Source organism: Apium graveolens, chromosome 7, assembly GCF_009905375.1.
Source record: "Apium graveolens cultivar Ventura chromosome 7, ASM990537v1, whole genome shotgun sequence".
NCBI classification, from domain to species: domain Eukaryota; kingdom Viridiplantae; phylum Streptophyta; class Magnoliopsida; order Apiales; family Apiaceae; genus Apium; species Apium graveolens.
The window spans coordinates 56,108,336-56,128,878 of record NC_133653.1 but is presented as its reverse complement, the minus strand read 5'-3'; positions in this window follow the sequence as shown (position 1 = coordinate 56,128,878).

Below are 20,543 nucleotides of genomic sequence, written 5' to 3'. Positions count from 1 at the left end.
AGCTTCGATCTCAGGTCAACAAACCTCGAGAGGATCAGTAAAATGGATGGAAGAAGGAGAAGGAAGAAATCTATGATACGGGTGTCGAGAAAGGCTTTGCTATGCTTCTCACTACCTTCATGGCCAGCGATCCTGCCAATGACTTTAGCTCCTTTAATGCGAAGACATTGTCCTATATCACTAACTTCAAGAGGGACAATGCCTTGCCATAGCCGCTAATAGGGTTGCCTTAGGAATCGATCACCACTCTTCTGTCGCAACAGAAATCATGGTAGGAGTCGTAACTGAGACGATTGATGTCATTATATCTCACGATGGTGTTGCTTCCCTGGGTGATGTTGCTACGGCTTTTCCTCGTACACACTATCTTTCGTCTACCCACCGAGAGTAGGGGTGTGCTTCTTAGGCTCTCTAAATCTTGCACTTTTCATATGTGTTTCCTTGTGACTTCAATGATACTATAACTGTAATTTGAGGTACGGGCCTCTGTGAAATCCTTGCAGCTTGTACGAACCTCTTTACTTATCGCATTTTCATATTTAGACTTCATATTGCGTATCTTGTTGTATTTTATCTCTTTTTTATGCCTTAGAATATTTCCTTCTTGCAAAAACAACAACCAAGGAATAAGTAATTGAAGTGGAGCAAGCGCGCCCTAAGGGGATATGGCTCCTTCAGGGAGTCTTGCTTCTTCTGGCGTGTCTAGAAGTTGTTCTTGATGCTTTTGAAAATCGTTATAAAATAGTTATGAACTTATAGCTCTAACAATATTAATTCAAAAAAATGTACCCTCAGAGGAGGTCCTCCTAGGGTGCGCCCTATGAAGTGCATCACTTTGTCGGGAAACTTTGCATCTTCTAGCTAGCTTGGAAACAATCCTTTGCTTCGACAATTAACATAACTCAAAATTATCGTAATAATAAGAGTTGTTCTCCATATCTTCATGATAGAAACTTTGAAATAAAAAACTTCAAAATAATGCGTTCTGGTGTAAAAATTGACACTAGTCTCAAGCGAATCAATTATCGGTTGGTAATTAGAAGGAACAAACGAAAGTAAACATCATATGAATAACACTGAGTGAGATAGTATATGCCTTACCCCTAGGTTAGGAGGAATTTTATTGCTTCTAGTCTACTATGCGAACTAAGCCCTACTTGAATCAACTATAGTGCATATAAGTAAGTAAAGGGTCGAGAATGCGCCTTACTGGAAATATTTTCACAGATGTTCCGCATTCCAAACTCGAGGAATAGGCTTTCAATTCAAGTCCTTGAGATAATATGTTCCTTCCCAAAATGCTGCTTGGAATTTTTAAGGTCCTTCCCAATTAGCTCCAAAGACTCCATGGCTAGCTATCTTCGTGTTAGGCATGACCCTTTTCAATACCAAGTCGTCAATTTTCAATGGCCGTACTTTGACCTTTCGATTATAAAACATAGTTATTCGTTGCTGATACGCCGCCAATTTCACTTGAGAAGCTATTCTGACTTCTTCCAATAGGTCTAATTGAATCTATTGCGTAACTTTAATATATTCATAGTGGAATTTGCTTCTGCAGAGAGACCCAACTTCAACTTCTACCGATATCATGGCTTCACAACCATATGTCAGCATGAAAAGTGTTTCTCCTGTAGTAGATCTAGGACTGGTGTTGTATGACCTCAGCACCTCTGGGAGCTTCTCTTGCCAATCTCCCTTTTAATCTTTTAACTTAGTCTTCAACGTGTATTTGATAATTTTATTAATAGCTTCCGTTTGTCCGTTGCTTTAGGGATGATATACTGTGGCGAAATATCTTGTATCTTCAAGTTTTCACACAATATCTCAATTCCTTGTTATCGAACTGATTTTCATTGTCGGAGACTAACTTATATGGAATCCTAAATCGACATATTATAGAATTGTAGATGAAATCGATAATATTCTCCAAGGGTATAGACTCTGCCCACTTTGTGACGGCCTCAACCTCGGGTTCAGGACTTGACGTCACCAACAACATTAATAATAAACATAATATAATCCAAAACATTAATAATACATAACCACGACCCCTTTACCAAGACCTTTTCCAGGTTTACGTATGATTTAGGTTACAAATATTACAAAACCGGCTTACAACAAACCATCCTGACGTAACTAACTTAATACAACAACTCAATAGACCATCTTTGGTCCAACACAACTACCTCAGAGGAGCCTGGAACGGAAGGAACTGGAACTCTGCCCTGACTACCACGGAAGAATCTCCTAGGCATCTGCAATACATATATAAAACATTCTGCAAGGGTGAGCAATCAATTGCTCAGCAGTACCACTATATGAATAACAAGTAAAACGATTTAAAGTAAAGCAGTTATAGGAACATAATTCATAACTTGTTAGAAACATGTAAAACAGGTATAAACTGGATATTCAAAACTAGCATGCTCTGTAAAAAAATAACATCAGTAGTGTGCTGTGTATAAATACCATAATCCAATTTTAGCATGCTATTTTCATTTCCAAATCCACTGTATAAATCACTTTTCCGTTACGAGAACCACAAAGCCAAATCAGATACGTAGTGGATATGTGAAGACAACTGATTAGGCTATCAATACCAGACGGCTCCATCTGCCATCCCATAAACCTGTTCCGGAACTCAGAGACTCGCTAGGTCTCTGACTTGCTGGACTAATCGGTTATAAATTTGCGCGCAACCGAATTAGCCTCTTACACCACCTCAATAGGCCTACTCTGGCCCTAATGTATCCCATATCTTATCATTTTATCTAGTTTTCAAAACACTTGTACCTATCTCATTTCGAAAACCATTCATTTTAATAGCACACATAGAAAATCTAGTTCACAAATCTTTTTATTCGAGATAGATACCTTTCGAAGTTACTTTTCCCCAAAACAGGTTTGAAAACAGTGATTTATAACTACAGGGGATACGTAACTCAAAACATTTTTGTTCCTTTACGGGATTAAAACATCAGTTTATTCATACGTACTGAACCATAAAAGAATGGTCAGGGTACTTGCCTTGCAGAGCTTACAACTATCTCTGATTGACCTTGGACTGACTTGAACACTTGCCTTAATCGCCTTACTATCAGACTATCCTGGATCCGACTTCAACACTCAGGTCCTTCGCTCGGAACCTTGCTGAGTTTGTCGAGTGATCAATAGATTATCTCTAGTCCAACGCCACTCTCGGGCCTTCCGACTAAAACCTACAGGAGTCGAAATACTCTATGTTAGTCGTCTAGGTATGCTTGACATATCCTCGCTAACAATCTACCCATTTGATATTAAATCCCAACTCGTAATTGAGCCTATTATTGCAATACACATAGCAATCAGGGTTCATGTATTCCAAACTCGGTTCGATAATCATTTTCGGAAAATACATATACTCGTCGCTTTGGAAAACAGGTTCTCAGTTATATTTTACAAGATACTTTATTACAATATACCAGCAGGTTTTTCAAAATACTTACTTATATTTATATACGTATATACGTTCAACTAGTAATCCCGATAATCACAAGATATATCTCCGTATTTTTGAATTTTAATTTTCAAAAATCGAGCAGTACCTCCTCTATTTATCGGCGTACCCGTCGAAAGATAATCGACGTCACCACAATCAACAACCACAATCCAAACCAAATTCATAACCCGAACGCTAATACGATTTCTAAGACAATTAACTCTGTTTCATTTCGAATACTAATATACGAACTAAATTATTTATTTTAAATTATTAGGACTCAGATATCAATCATCACAGTCCACCGTTGGCTCGACGAGACTCATCACTGACGGCAGCAAAATTTATTGGTGCCCGATATTATTCGGGTTTCCAAATAAATTTCGCCGATTAATCACTATATTCCCCGCATAAATTCATATTAATATCACAAATTCCAATCAATAATTTCTGAAATAAAAAGGGAATCAGATTAAAATTATAGAATTAACCCAATTGCAACACAGAACAACAAAGACCCACGCGCGTCACCAACACATACATACAGGTCACTTCGCCGGCCGAAACCGGCGGCAACCGGAAGTAGAGGAACAGGCGGCACACGGCGAAACCAAAAACAACAATGACACAGAAACAAAAAGACTGATCACCGCACCAATACAGGCATATATACGTATACATATAGGTACGGTTGCAGCCCAGAAATGAACCAACTGTTTACCAGACTTACCCATCGCGGCCACGCCGGAAACCGACGACAGAATCGCGAACAAAAAAGAAGAAACAGGGAGAGATCGAAAGGGACAACGAGAGAACCGAGAGGAACTCAGGAGAGATCGAAAGGAGAGATGAGAGATTATTGTATGATTTTGATTATCTAAGTTTATTTTCTTATTAAATTAACTCAGCTGCTACCACATATCAAAGGCAGTAATTTAACAGCCTGTATAAGCTACAAGTGTCCCATGTTCCACTGTAAACCCCAAATTTTATTCGTGCTTTGCAAAATAACGAACAAACCTTCGAGTAAAAATTAACCCGAAAATTACCAAATTAGTTTAAAAATATTACGAATATCCTGAAGTAAATAAAAACGTAACTTTCAAAATTTTAAAATAATTTCTAAAACGCACTTTATACCCACTTTTATAAATTAAACGAATTGACGCGCGAACGAAATTAATCCCAAAAATTTCCAGAATAATTTTAAAATTCTTGGAATAATCCAAACTTAATAAAATATGAGTTTTATGATTTTTAAAGAATTCTGGAATTAAATACGGATTTTACAAATAAATATAATCAGAAAATCATACAGGACTAAATAATTGATGAAATTTTGATTTCTAAATTTTATAAAATTCCAAAAATAATTATTGTAATTATAAAATTATAAAAACAATTTTAGAGACAATCCAAGTATTTATACAAATAAATTTGCATTAAATCCACTTTTAAAAGTGAAAACAATTCAATACCACTCATTAATTAATTACGCGAACAACCCTGTACACCGAAAAATCACACATAGATAATAATAAAACAACACATAGGTGATAAAAGCTATACACATATTTTATTTATTTAATAATTCCATAATTACACATTAAATAATACGAAAATACGCGAGTCGTTACATCCTTCCCCCTTAAAAATATTCTGTCCTCAGAATCTGATCTAACTAAGCAAGTGAGGATGTTTGTCAAGTATATCTGACTCGAGGATTCTCTAAAGTACTTTAATTATGTGAATAAACTTATCCTTAAAGATTCATTCTTTACGATCTAGGATCTGGAATGACCATTTCACGCCAAGCAAATCTGGCTGAAGTTTGATTGACTCCTACTCGATGACTTGGTTCGAATCAGGAACATATCGATTTTAACATAGACACGTGAAACATATTGCAGTTACGGTGGTAGCACTAACTCATAAGCAACTTTACCTACTTTTCTCAATACCTCGAACGGTTCGATATATCTAGGACTCAGACCAACAATCCTGCTTCTATGTCCAAATCCTTTCAATGCAAGTTTACGTTCTTTTTCTAAATCAACACCATTGGGTCTTCGGTTTGCTGCATTAACTTAAGACTTAACAACTTCGTTTCTCTTACTTTATTCCAGTAAAGCGAGGTTCTATGCTTACGTCCAAACAAAGCTTTGTAGAGTATCATTCCCACACTAGCATGATAACCATTATTACAGAACTCTATCAATGACAAATGGTCATCCCAGTTTTCCCTTAAAATTTAAAACACATACTCTCGACATATCTCATATTATCGGAATTGTCTTCTCACTTTGACCCTTCATCTAAGGATGATAGGCGGTACTCATTTTTCACTCAATCCCTAAGCATCCCTGGAACTTTGTCCAAAACCTCAAGTTAAACCTCGAGTCTCAATCAGTCATAATTAAAACAGGGACTCCATGATGTGTCACTATTTCATTCAAATACAACTTCGCTAGCTTATCTAAGGGTATCGTTCATTAATTGGAAGGAGACATGCGGACTTCGTCAACTTATCAACAATTACCCACAAGTTCTCTGTCATGTCTTGATACGCCCGAGTGCTTCCATGTGAATAGAATCCTAGAATTGTGGGATTCTCTTTATATTTTACTCTTCAGCTTAGCCACATTGAAATTAGTGCTCTAGCGGAAAAATCCAAACATACCTCTACTGTCCTTTTGGGTGCAACTTTCCTTTCCATTTAAATTATCCAATTCTTGATTCATAGTTTCTTCTTAACACTTCTTGATTCCTTCCACTCATTCTGACTGAAAAGTGATCTCATGCAATTACTCCTTATTACCTCCAGGTACTTGAATTTCAATTTCTAACTTCTCCCATTCTTCTGCTAACTCTTCAATAATCTTAATGATATTCCATCTTTCTTTTCTACTCGAGGTATCTGTAATTATATTGGATTTTCCTGGATGTAATTAAGAGAACAATCATAATCCTTCATCACTTTCAATCTAGAATTCATACGTTGGAACTCAGCATACCATTGCTACCTTTCCAACCTTTTTGTAGTGAAATCTTCAGGTGTTCACTTTGATCTTCCCTAGTCCTGAAAGGACGAGGATGTTATCAATAAATACAATTACAACTTACCCGAGCACTCGTATACACTACGTCCATTTAATCCTTATAGGCGACTGGTGCATTTGTCAATCCAATTAACATCACCAAAAACTTGTAATGTTTATATCTTTTCTAAACAGAGTCTTTAGTATGACCTCAGACTCAACCTTCAACTGACGATAGTCTGCTCTGGGTCAACCTTTAAGAACCAACATGTTCCCTTCATTGAGTTATATAAATAATCAATTCTATGCAAGGGTTACTAATTCCAATTCGTCAACTTTTCCAACTTCTGATAATCAGCACATAACTTCATACATTTATTCTTCTTTTTCTATAAACCACATCAGTTCACAACACGGAATATACCTTGTCTCATTATTCTTTTATCCCACAATCCTGAAGTTTCCTTAACTAATTACTTGATTCCTACTGGGCCATATGATTTGGGGCTTTTGACACCAGCCCGACTCTATACAGTAACCAATAAGAGATTCTATCTCATACTTCGAGGTAATCCTGGTAAGTCATCCGGTAAAATCCTTTAGGGCTTCACTTGCTATCTGCACCTCTTCCAACTTAGGTGCTTCCTTCTTGATATCCACGGCGTGCGCTAGTTATGCCTTACACTCTTGCTTATGCCCTCGGATACTCATCCTAATATTAGCTTTCATAAATATTACTACTTACTTCTTCTGGTAATCAATCATTTCCCTGGTTTCTTATCAGGGTCTTGAGCAGTTGATCTTTTAATTATATTATAAGTCTTAGCCTTGGGTGTACTGGATGTCAAACCTTTTGGTGCACTACCTCCCATGCTATCTTGAGAAACACTTTTACAGTTCTTAGAAATATGCCCCACCTTGCCACAATTATAACATGTGACTCCTGGATTTTCCACTTTACACTCCGATGCATAGTGTCCTTTCTGTTCACACCTGAAACATTCAGTATTTGCTTTACACACTCCACCGTGCCGCTTACCCCATTGCTTACACTCCGTTATAGGTGACTTAACCAATTTGGCTTGATTAAAACTGACCGAGGTGTTACTAATCCTGTTTAAAGAAAAACTTTGCCCTCTAAATTCTTTATTCTCTTTCCTTTCAACCTTTTTCTGAGACTTCTGGCTGGATCCTTCTTGACCGGATGCTCCTTCCACATCATTTATTTTTCTCTTCTTATCTTTTTTTTTCTAACAACTAACTTCTGAATAATTGCAATTACTAAGGCGGCCTGAACTACGGCAGGATACGTCTTGAGTTGCAATGCCACAACTCCACTACGGATTTCAGGCTTCAATCCTTGTTGAAACCTCCTTGCCTTCTGAGCTTCAGAGCATACATAATCTGGTACAACCTAGCCAACTCTGTGAACTTAGCCTCATACTCAGCTACACTTCTATCGCCTTGCTTCAATTCTAGAAACTCAATCTCCATTTGACTCCGCACACAGTGAGGGAAATACTTTTCCAAAAACAACTCGGTAAATCTAGCCCATGGAACATGGCCTTCTCCTTCTAACACTCGGGTTGACTCCCACCAGTAATTCACTTCATTTTTCCAAGAAATAGCTTGCATAATCAGTCTTAAAATCATCGCTTACTTGGACAAGATTGAAAGCTTTCTCCATCTCTTTTACCCATGCTCCAACAACCACTGGATTAGATTCACCTTTAAACCCAGGAGGTTTAATACTCTGGAAAATTTTTGAAACTAATACTTTGGTTTACTCCTTGCTGTTGTTGCTGCAACAGTAGTTGATGCTGCTGAACCTATTGGATTAGCTGCTGTTGCTGTTGTTGCTGCTGGCGCAACAAATCCAGAATCTCATCTATAACTAGACCCACAACAACACTACTACTATTTCTTTAGACTGGGTAGCTTTCTTGGGTGGCATCTTCCTGTATTAGGAAAATGCTACCTAATCAAAATACCCATATCCTTAAGATCAGGGTCCATTTATAATAGAGATCTAGATTAACAGCACTAGCAACAATAGCAACGATGACAGTAGCAGAATCAACAACAATACAGGAAAACTGAATTATAAAGAAACTAATCTCCGTAGCATGGCTCCTTAATACAACAACAACTGACTAACTTCCCCTCACTACTCAATTACCACATCAACACTAATATGATATACAACAAAAGTTGGCTGGCTATATCAGCCACACACTATATAGAGCAAACCGGTAAATCAAGTCAAGCTTAAGGAACACTGATTCTACTAAGGACCGCAGTCCAAATTTCAACCAACCATCCCTCTAAGGATGATTTCTTATCACTTACAAGTGATCCACCAACCACTGAATCGCTTTTCCCGAGGCTATAAATCTCTCATCAGATCCTGAACCCTTGCTGCTACCATTATTTTTAAATAAAAACTTGATATAAGACTTTCATTCCTCCCAACAGTCAACTTTCATTTATTCCCACAACCAAGGCTGTCTAACTACAAAAGTCACTAACAAATTCACTAACAGGGAGTATCAAATAGAATTTCAAAGTCAAAGAATTAATGATACAGGGAGGACAAGGGAAAAAGATATAGATATGACTGAGAGCAACCATACAAGTACATATGATGGCCAGTTTTAGTACCGCATAGTTCACAATACATAATTCGGTGGCGTCCCACCAGACCCTTTTGTCACACAGACAAATGGTCAACTCATATGCATTGTTCGCCCCAATCATCCGAAAGAGTCACCGAGGAAAGAAACAATGTTTAGATAAAGAATTCACAAATAGGGAGCGAGAAAATCTGATTTATAATGGAATCAACAGAATCCTAAGTTGCTTACTTCGAGTTCATAACTTCCTCACAAGAAAAGTAAGCAACTTATGGGATAGGAAACAATTAATCTGGAAACAAAATATGTCTCAAGAAAGTAGTATAAGGGTTCAAGATATAAACCAAAGTACTGGTTCACATTCACTATGAGACTTGGCTGTCATGGCAGCCACGGACTACTATCGTTCCATCTAAACTCACCGATGTCGCACACTTGGTCCATCAACATTCCTTAACATAGAAAATGCGATATTCAGGAATAACGTTGGTGTCTCTTCAACTGATACATCAATGGTCCGATCAAAACTGAACTTTCACTATTAGACTCATTTTCTCAAAAAGGGAGAACTAGAAATCTCTATCGGAGCTTACCAATACTACATATACGAAGGAGACGTACTCTAGCTAGGGCAGTTCCAACCAATCCTCAATAGACGTCAGGGTTACGCCTCCGAAACCCTTGACTGAACTCATAGACTTGCTCCTCTGATTGAGTTGTTGACTCACATATATAAACCTTCCTATACTCTTTTGACTCTACTCCTAACCTAAATCAAGGGCTCAAACCTGTAGCTCTGATACCAACTGTGACGGCCTCAACCCCGGGGTCAGGAGTTGACGTCACCAACAACATTAATAATAAACATAATATAATCCAAATCATTAATAATACATAACCACGACCCCTTTACCAAGACCTTTTCCAGGTTTAAGTATGATTTAGGTTACAACTATTACAAAACTGGCTTGTAACAAACCATCATGACGCGACTAACTTAATACAGAACCTAAATAGACCATCTTTGGTCCAACACAACTACCTCAGAGGAGCCTGGCACGGAAGGAACTGGAACTCTGCCCTGACTACCACGAAAGAATCTCCTAGGCATCTGCAATACATATATAAAACATTCTGCAAGGGTGAGCAATCAATTGCTCAGCAATACCACTATATGAATAACAAGTAAAACGATTTAAAGTAAAGCAGTTATAGGAACATAATTCATAACTTGTTAGAAACATGTATAACAGGTATAAACTGGATATTCAAAACTAGCATGTTATGTAAAACAATAACATCAGTAGTGTGCTGTGTATAAATACCAGAATCCAATTTTAGCACGCTATTTTCATTTCCAAATCCACTGTATAAATCACTTTTCCATTACGAGAACCATAAAGCCAAATCAGATACATAGTGGATATGTGAAGACAGCTGATCAAACTATCAACACCAGACTGCTCCATCTGCCGTCCCATAAACCTGTTCCGGAACTCATAGACTAGCTAGATCTCTGACCTACTGGACTAATCGGTTATGAATTTGCGCGCAACTGAATTAGCCTCTTACGCCACCTCAATAGGCCTACTCTGGCCCCAATGTATCCCATATCTGATCGTTTTATCCAGTTTTTGTTTTATCCAGTTTTCAAAACACTTGTATCTATCTCATTTCCAAAACCATTCATTTTAACAGCACACATAAAAAATCTAGTTCACAAATGTAATAACCCCAATTTTTGGAAATTTTTGAAACCCTGATGAATAGTAACTTTTGCTAACTATGCTGATTAAGGGAAATTATCAGACCACGCTATATAGGAGTACTGTTATGGAAATTCTAAGATCGTATTAGTATTCCATAAAGTAAATGAGTGCATGTAAAGGTCGTTAGAATTCGAATCCGGACACTTTGTTTTTTTCTCGAAAATCCACCAGATACCGAAAGAATTGAGTATAAGGTAACATGATTAAAAGGATTTAAATTCAAGGATTATAAGAGAGGATCATAAAAGGAATATAAAATATTGAGAAAGGTTAGGGGAACCCAAGTAATAAGATATCGGATATGATCCCTCAAACGACGAACGAGAACGAAAGTTAAGCGAACCGTATAACAGATAAGCGGTCATTAGCCAAGTAATTAAGGGTTAATCAAAGAGGTTAGTGGATGATGATGTCATCACACCAACAAGGAGATGACATGTGTTAACTAGATGATACAAGCATGGTGACATAAGCATGACAAGAAGAAGGGTGTTGTTGGTTGATTCTTGGCCATGCAAAATTTACCATGGTAAAAATTTAATCAATTGCCAAGACAAAAAGAAGAAGCAACCAAACATAATTCATAAAATAAAAAGAAGAGAAGTTGACTTGCTCTCTCAAGAACAAGCTCTCGGCCTTTTTCCTTTTTCAAGAGGAAAAATTCCAAAAATCAAGATCCAAGCTTTGTTAAATTGCAAGGTAATTATCCAAGGTCCCTTATGATTAGTTATGGCTACCCTAGGAGTTTAAGCTCCAAATTCCTTGACAATCTCTTTCAATAAATCATTGAAGAAGAGAGTGAATAGTGTTTTCAAGAATTTTAAATTCTTTGATCTTGTGTTTTTGGTTAGATTAAGCTTTGGTAAGGACTTTCAAGGGCTATTTCAAGCTTCTTAGTTACTTCTACTCACCAAAGAAGGTAAAACCTCATACCCTAAGCTTTACTTTGAATGTTTAGGAGTGGTTTTGATTGTTATAGTATATGAGAAGCATGATGCTTGTGTGTTTCAAGTTTGGTTGGGTTTGTAGTGATTTGGATGATTGAATCTTGTTTATAGTTAATGAAACTTAAGTATAGTTAGTAGTTCATGTTTGTGGTTGAATAAATTGGAAAATCTTGAGGATATGGACTGATGTAGTAAGTTTTGGATAAAGTTTGGTTTATTGGTGGTAACTAATCGCGTAAACATAGCCGTCGTAATGCCCGTTTTTATTCAACTGCTTGTTCTTAGTGTTCAGGACAGAAAGCTCAATAACCAATCTGTAAATTTGCCATGTTTAGGTAGAGCATGTCGTAAGCTTCGTTTTGATATGTGGTTCGCTTGGTTCCGATGTACAGTTTAGGAGAAACGGCCATTTTAAGTAACGGCATTTCGCGAACATACCATTACCCCTCGCTTAAATTTGAAACCTTGGTTAAGGTCCTTAAATAACTAATTGGAGTACGAAACAATTATGTAAGGTGGGATAGGCAGTTGATAGAGTATTCGCGAAAGAGTCGCCTTAAAATTCGTATCGGTTAATTTATTAAAATTGGTGGAGCCGAGGGTACGCGAGCGATTAACACAAATCGTCAAGCGTATAATCGACCATTAGGGTATGGGTGAGTTTTGACTAGTTTCTTAAGCAACCGTGGTCTAAATCCGGCTTATGTTGTTGTTCATAGGTTACCGGACCCACTCTAAGCTTAAGTCTACCCCGGAACACTCATGCAAGTTTTCTACCCGTTATACTGTTGTTGTGATGTAAATATGTATATGCATTATCTTGTGATAAGAGCATAATTATTATTAGCAAATCTTGCGATATATTGGAGCATGTTGATATGATATATATAAATATATATATAAATATATATATATATATATATTTATGCATGCCTGTTTCGTAATCTTGATATTCTATTATCAATTTAAATGCTTATAAACTGCATAATACCTACGCTAGAGATAAGCAATAGTTGCGTATACCCTTAGTATAGGGGACCCGAAGGTGAACATTTTTCTAAACCTGGAGTCGTTGATCCCGAGTATAATATATATATATATTTATTTATTTATATATATAGTTTTCTATAACTATTAATCGAATAAGGTATATTCGATGGTTTTTAATAATAATCAAACTTATTTTTGATTATTTAAATAAAGATCGCACTTTCGTATAAGTATATCTTTCGTTATTTATTATTCATTTCAAGTATGAGTTTTAAAACTTCTACTTCAATTATTTTTATAAAGATTATCCTTATGGGACTATTATTTAAATAATAATATTCAGATATTTTCTAACATATCGGGAATGACTTATTTTATTATATCATCATTACTCTAAACATTCTTTAAAATATTTTCGAGTCTTCAAAATAATTTTAAAAGTTAGAGCGGATCCCAAAACTCATTTTTAGATTTAAGATCTTCCTTTCGAAGGGGATTCAAATACTCGCTCAAAACCTGAGGGATCCGGCTCTTTGGTGTATTTTATATTCGCAACGAGGTGGCTGTTTTGAGAAAACATTTTCATTACTTGCCCAACATTCGGGAAGTAAGTCCATCTATTTGAGTTGGCATAAGCAACATGGGCTCAGTGGGCGTCCATGAAAGTGTAAGTGGCTCAGTGGGAGTCCATCAATGCGTAAGTGGCTGAGTGGCAGTCCAACATAGGTCCTAATGCGGCCAGGGTGATGACCAGTGGGGAATTCATCCATCTACTAGTAGAAAAGGTTACTTATTGGTATCTTTGCCTGATCAGCAAGATATCAGGTTTATGCCAAAGTTTCTTATTTCCAAAATTCTTGGGAATGACACCTCTGCTTATACTTCCATAGCAGAAGAGTGTATGAAATGTATATATATAGGTGTGTATATATATCGGGACTAATGAAGTATCTCGTAACTTCATTCTTTCAAATGATATTTCCAAGATTGAATACATTCCCGTCTTATCTTGTTGTCTCATCTATGTGATGAACTTTCGAAACTGATTATACCTTGAACGGTGGTAGTTCAAGTAGTATTCGGAAAAGATATAAGTATATTGGATTATCTTATAACTTCATCTTTTCAACTTATATCTGGTTAATGATTATCTTATGCATGACAGAGATTTTCAGAAAAATGTTGAGACAAGGTTAGATATATGAGATCACCTTGCAAAGATATTTTTATACAGTTATAAACTGGAACTCTGTGTATATTATGCATGGAAGAGGACTTCCAAGATTTTGAAAAGTATATATACATATATACTGAATATTTTGCAACTTGGTCGCGTTAAGATATCAAACTTGGTTCATTTTTGCTTGACCAAGACTTTCATGAGTACTATGAGAATACTCATATATTGTAAATTATTATACATATTATTTCAGTGGGCTTGTTGCTCACCCTTGCTTTCTTCTTTCATCACACAACAACAGATACACAAAATGAATAGGACTAAGCTCCCAATTCGCAAGCGGATAGGAAACATTCCGCAGTATCCTGTAGGCATTGATGACGCTGTAGATGAGGTAGGAACTACCAATAGGCCAGGTTTTCAACTGTTGATGTACCATACTAATGTATATTTATGAACTGTAATAATGGCAAGGAAAATGTAAATTTATTCAGAAACCCTTTTAAGGTGTAATGGTTTATAATTGTGGAATAAAATGACTTGTGTTATTTTTGGTATTCATCTCTGAGACTATAACTTGTGGTGTGTGTGTATATTGTGGGGTCACAGTACGCAGTAGTTGGTTGTTTATTAAGATTGAGTGTTATTAAGGGAAATGGAACTCGTGACGACCCGGATCCCCGACCCCGGATTTGGGGGTGTTACAGAAATGGTATCAGATCCAAGCGTTATAAACCTCAGAGATGATGCGACATTAAAATAATAAGTTCACAAAGATAATAAGAACTCTTTCCAAGTTCATAGTCAGACTACGTAACGTCGTACTGACAGTTAAAACCCTTATGGGAACCCTTATAAATATCGTAATAGATGCGTAGATCGTTATCGTATAAGATAGCGGGGCACCGAACCCTAAAGTTCAAGAGCAATAACACGATGATGTTTTACTACATGCTGGAGATCAGATTGTGGATCCAATGAAGCACCCTAACGAGAGACGGAATGATGTTCATATTAAGGATGTAGCGGTTAAGGATGTTTTCCCAGAAGGGAAGGTTGTTGAGGAGGATTCCATGGAGGATCCTGACGAGACTGAAAAGATGATCGCTAAGGAATTAATGACCGTAGTTAGGGTGACTACCAGGGGTAGAATTGGCCGGTTACTGCCATAGGTTTGTTTAAGTTGGCAAAGATAGCAGACCCTTTCACGCGGCTTACTCGTAAGACTGTGAAATTTGAATGGACAGAGAAATGCGAGAACAGCTTTCAAGAACTGAAGAAAATATTGGAGGCACTACTTGTATGGAGAGAAGTGCGAGATTTACACAAACCATAAGAGCTCAAGTATATTTCCACACAGAAAAAGCTCAACATGCACCAGAGGAGGTGGTTAGATCTAATCAAGGATTACGATTATGAGATTCTTTATCATCCAAGAAAAGCCAATATGGTGGCTGACGCCCTTAGTAGAAATGAGAGACTCAAGATGATAATGTCTTCGGAAGAATTGGTAAGAGATTCCGAGAAAATGGAAATAGAAGGGAAGGTAACCGGAGCCGGTACCGAAAAGTTGTTTGAGATTATAATGCAGGCCGAATTATTGAAAAATATCATATTGTGCCAAGAAAAATTGATGAATGAAGGCAGAGAGCCAATGACTGGAGAGGAGATTAATACCGAGAAAGATGATAAGGGAATAATGAGGTATTCTTACAGAATTTGGGTTCCAAACGTTCAAGAGCTTAAAGATGAGATCTTAGATGAAAGCCCTAGTTTGAGGAATAAGATTTAGAAAAAACCTTGAATGTGATAGTCAGGGAGGTCACCATCAAGATAGAAGGAACCCATAACATAATGAAGTGGAAAATGAGGATTTAAAACATGTAGGATGACCCCGATTATGGGGAGGAGGAGGAGGGAACGTTCATACTAAGGAAACAGAAGTCGAGTAAGGAAAGGAGACCCGAGACGGTACTCCTGTACGACAATTCATGGACCCGTCTAAATAGAACTAAGACTATTATCCCCAACCACCACCCTGAGGAAACAATGTGGTGAGAAATTCTTTCAGGACCTTTAAGTCGCTAAGCTCTCAGAGTTCCAGGGAACAAGTTGACCCAGTCAAGGCAAGAGCCTGGTTAAAGGAAATATAGGAATCATTTGAGATTCTAAATGATTGACGAATCACAAAAGACTGTTTTTTCACTTACCCTCCTAAGAGAGAGGCCACCCGCTGGTGGAAGGCCAAGAAAGGCACGGAGCCAGAGGTTATAATAAACTGATTAAAGTTTAGTCAATTATTTTCAGGAAAGTACTTCCCAAGGTTATGGAGGTAGTGTAAAAGCTTTAGAGCCAGAACAAAGGCGGTCGAGTATGATGAATTATGAATCTAAGTTGTAAAAGTTATCAAGATTCGTTTTGAGGACAAGAATCCCAGAACGACGTGATGTTTGAAGTCAATGATTAGTGGGTTCATGAAATGATTGTAAGAGAAAGGAAAATAAAAAGAAACTGAAGTGGAAAGGAATATAAAGGCTATAGAGTTTGAGGAATGATAAGGGAGTTGGGTATGAGCAAACCCTAAAGACTCATAGTACTAGAAATAAAAAAGTATATGATCGTCAGGATGAGGGTGATTCACCATGAGTTAAAGTTGACGGTTGAAGGCATAAGAGATACATATATTTTATCCCCTTTAAGTTGGGAGGATTCGAGGAACCTTGAGATAGTTCGAAGGATAAATAATGAGACGCGGATAGACTGATGAGACAAGAAAGTAAGAAATTAGGAAATTCGATAAAGGAAGTGACCTTCAAGAATGTGAAGTGTAAGTAACGCATGTGAATTGATACCCAAAAAGGGGGACGCCAGGTATAAAATATATCCCAACACTGAGATGACTGTTGAGATAAATAAAGAGGTAAATGAGTAGTTAGAACTAAAAAGTTCATGTTGAACACTACCAATATCTTCTAGAACATTCATGTTATCATTACTAAATCTGGCAAGAAAAATGGATAACCATTGTTATCTTTTGGTGGCCATATGGATTGACCTCATTTTGGATAAGGATATTATTGTGAAATTAGGCATAGACTATCGAGGTGAGAATGATTGAATAAGATAATCTATCAAGGATATATGACTTGATTTATCCATGGAAGAGTGTAAGTATCTTTTAAAGGTGGAATTAAGGATAAAACCCCGATAAATTGAGATGAACCCTAGGGGAATATATAAGGGTTGGCATTTCACCCTTAATAGGGATAATATGAGTTTTAACAGTACAAATTGGAAGGACTAAGGTAACAACAACCTTTAAGGATCAGTGGAGAAATTTTTCAGAAGTATATAGACAATGATTCTGGTATTAGTTAATGGTATCTTGATATGCCCTGTGCCTAGGGTGTACATGATGAAGGATTTAAGGATAACCTTAGAGATTTTACAAGGATAAAGGTAGTATTCAAAGTTCTCAATAATAGAATTTTTGATAAAGGAAATATGATGAAATTATAATAATGCCTGGTGGGGCACGTGTTGAACCATAAGAAAGTATAGATCGACCCAATGAGGGTCGATATTGGTGAAAACAAGAAGGACCCAAGATAAGAGACGTCCTAAGTATGATCGAGAGTCAGTCGTGACAATGTTCACATCTAAAGACTAAGGCAATGACTTATGGAAAAATGGTGATTTTTTTTCTCACCAGGACTTAAGAAAAGCATTTTCACATAAGCAGTGATTGAAATGAGGTAGAAAATTTAGTTGGGGGTAATTAAAATGACATTGATTGTAAGGAAATTTTACTATCTGGAAAGGCCAAAGAGGTGGCTGACACTTTAAGTGTAAGAGGACAATTATAGGCGCTCATGCCAGAGGAATACAGTGATGATATTTAAAGCCGTGAAGGTTGTATTATGGTTTGGAAGATTGACATTCCTTCTGATGACTGTGCAATACCCAACCGTAATTGTAGTTTGTTAAAGATTTAATTCGTTTAATCGCCATGAGCGGGCTATCTATCTTAGAAGGTCCTATCTTGAGATAAGCGAGGACCATGTTACGAAATGACTAAATGAACCTTTGAGATGCATGTCTCCCAATAAAGATATATGATTAAGAATGGTATTAACCTGTTATCGTTGCTTTTATTGAAACTCTTCTGCAATTTTATCTGCTTCATGTCATATGTACGCCAAGTTCAGGAGTGTTCTTCATGAATCATGGAATGGTGATTATGTTGCCTCCTTAGAAGAATTCGATACGACATGTATGGACTCCGTATGGTTAGCTATTAAGATTTCATAGAAAATGAATGACTACAGTAGATCAGTGGTGGACCATAGTAATGCAACATTGATTCTGCGAGTAATGAGCCGATTACAACCGTGAGAGTTGTATTGGAATGAATATTGAGATTCAGTACCACTAATGGGGTCGTGTTGATGTATAAGTTATCATTGATAAACTAACTAGTGGATTATTTACATATTATATATTTATTCCTTCTTATGAATAGAGAGTCGTATTACTATACGAGGAAGGTTGCAGTGCAAGCATAGAAATCTAGTAACAATGATGTCTAGAATAAAATCCCTTATTCGAGTTTCGATGTCGAGGGAGTTTCAAAGGTGAGTGTTTATGAGCTTGAGCAAGAGCATGGGTCCATAGGATGATGGACGAAATAGTAAATATTCAGGAATGTGGATTGCGATGCTTTAATACTTGATGATGAGATATATACATATATATTTTTTGTTCTCCTTTAATAAACCTCTATAGTTCAGAGGTAGATTCCAAGCCAGATATTTTTTGGCAGTATTTTTTTTTTGCTCTTAAATTCGTTCTTTTCTCTACTTTTCATTTCGTGTAAGCTGAGAAGAACTAGTAGGATACCATCTATTGTTTAATTGCTTGTCAAGTACTAAAGGCCGACCAACTTCTATACTAACTATGCAATAGAACAAGTGTTCATGATCATAGTGATCTCTCAATAAATTCCTTTACTTCTATATGATTGATCGAACTTTGGAAAATAGAAGCAGCTGAAAAAGGAGTAGTAAAAGTATGGTGGTATTCGGAATGGAAAGGCATTCGTGATACTAAGGTTGACACATTTATTAAAAGGTTATAAAACTCTAGCGAGTAAAGGTATATCTAGAATAGTATTCTGTACGGAAGATAGTAACGATTACGAACTGGAAAATAGTGGGTATTGAGAAGCAAAAGCTATAATGCTAAAAGCTATGATGAGAAGTTTGTGCAATAGACTTAAAACAATTTGGAACGATCACTTACCGCGGATTGAGTTTTCGTACGATAATAGATCGTATGTCAGTATCGAGATATCGCCTTCTGAGATCCTTGAGGGAAGACAATGTCGATCTCCCTTATGTTAGGATGAAGTTGCAGAGCGCAAGGTGCTCGGACCAGCAGTGGTCCAAAGGATCAAGGATATAATAGATCTAATCAGAGGACGGCTGGTAGTAGCCCAAAATGGACATAAGAAGTATTCTGATTTGACAATAAAATGACAAAGAGTATGAAGTAGGGGACCTAGTGCTGTTAAAGGTATCGCCTTGGAAAGCCTTGGAAAGGATTGATGAGGTTCAGAAAGAAAGGAAAGCTAAGTCCATGATTTGTTGGACCCTTGGATATATTGCGATGTATTGGGAAGTTATCAATTGAACTAGCCCTACCCCTGAACCTGCAACAAGTTCGAAATAAGTTCCAAGTATCAATGTTAAGGAAGTATGATCCAGAGGTGAGACACATAGGGGAATATGAACACATAAGCATGCGACCAGACTTAACCTATGTGGAGCAACCAGTGAGGGTTATGAATCTAAAAGGAACAAGTGCGTAGGAACATGATTATCAAACTAGTTAGAGTTTGGTGGTAGAACCACCATGTGGGAAAATTGACTTGGGAGTTAGAAAGTGCAATGCTAGAAAAGTATCCCCAACTGTTTTCTATCTGATTCCGGGACGGAATCCTTTTAAGGAGGGGAAACTGTAATAACCCCAATGTTAGGTCACATATACTTAGAAGGGGGTTGAATACAGTGTTTACTACAATCAAATCGAATATAAGAACTCAAGTTACAGAGAAAAGATTTTATTCAACACAATAAACTCTGTTACAATATGGAACTGTCCTCTCTCAGTGATGAAAAAATTAACACGAGAGCTGCTAGGGTTACAAAGAATAATAACTTTGATAATGATAACACATATAGTGTAAACCCTATGCCTGTGTTTATATACTACACAGTTACAAGGTAAATTCTAATTGATATGGAATATAATTCTGCTTCCTAAAATATATCAACTAGTTATCTTTTCTTCCAAGTATTCTATTCTTCATAGAATTCTTTCTTCATGCATATTTCTTTCTTCATGCATATTTCTTTCTGTCTTAGTCTCGATCTTCTTTCCTTTCAATCAGCCACCTGCCTTATCTAAAAGTCATCTTAAGTCCTGATATTATCTCCTGATAAAT